The sequence below is a fragment of the Nyctereutes procyonoides genome, unplaced genomic scaffold (genome assembly GCF_905146905.1).
Source record: "Nyctereutes procyonoides isolate TBG_1078 unplaced genomic scaffold, NYPRO_anot_genome, whole genome shotgun sequence".
Lineage (NCBI taxonomy): Eukaryota > Metazoa > Chordata > Mammalia > Carnivora > Canidae > Nyctereutes > Nyctereutes procyonoides.
Window position 1 is genome coordinate 29,176,711 of NW_026575049.1, and position 790 is coordinate 29,177,500.

Sequence of the window (790 nt, forward strand, 5' to 3'; positions counted from 1 at the left end):
TTTATTCATCAGAGACACACACACACACACACAGAGAGAGAGAGAGAGAGGCAGAGACACAGGCAGCTGGAGAAACGGGCTTCCTACGGAGAGCCCGAGGCAGGACTCGATCTTGGGATCCGGGGTCACGCCCTGCGCCGAGGGCAGACGCTCACCCGCTGAGTCGCTGTAAAGCTCTTACGAGCACCGGGTGTTATTAACAGGACCAGGAAAGCGACAACAGTAATTCTTAAAGTGTTTCAGGACCGCAGAGAGCCCTGGAGCGGTGGCTTCATTCCTGGACCTTCCGAGTCGAGATCCCTTTCTTCAGCGAGCCCTCCTCCTCCACCGAGCGCCTCCTTCCCCGCCCGGAACCAAGGCGGCTACCTGGGCGGACTCAGGTCACCGCTCCGCACCGCCCGCCCTCCCGGGCGCTCGGCCACTCAAGCCCCGCCCCCCGGGCCGTGGCCCCGCCCCCCGGGCCGTGGCCCCGCCCCCCGGCGCAGACCCCGCCCCCTCCGCGCGGGCCGGCACGCCCGCGGCACGGCGCCTCCAGGACTGGCCGTCGCCCGGGCCGGAGATTCCCGAGCTCCCCCGATCTCCTCCCGGCCTCCCTCGGACGCCCGGAGCGGAGGCGGCGGAGATTGCCGAGGGGCGCTGGCCCCGCCCCCGCCGCAGCCGCAGCCGCCGCCCCCGCCCCCGCCGCCGCCGCCGCCGCCGCCGCCGCCGGCGCCCCCGCCCCGCCACGGCCTCCCGCGCGGGCTGCAGTCCCAGCGCTCGGTCCCTCCCTCCTCCTTTCTCTGCGCCCGCC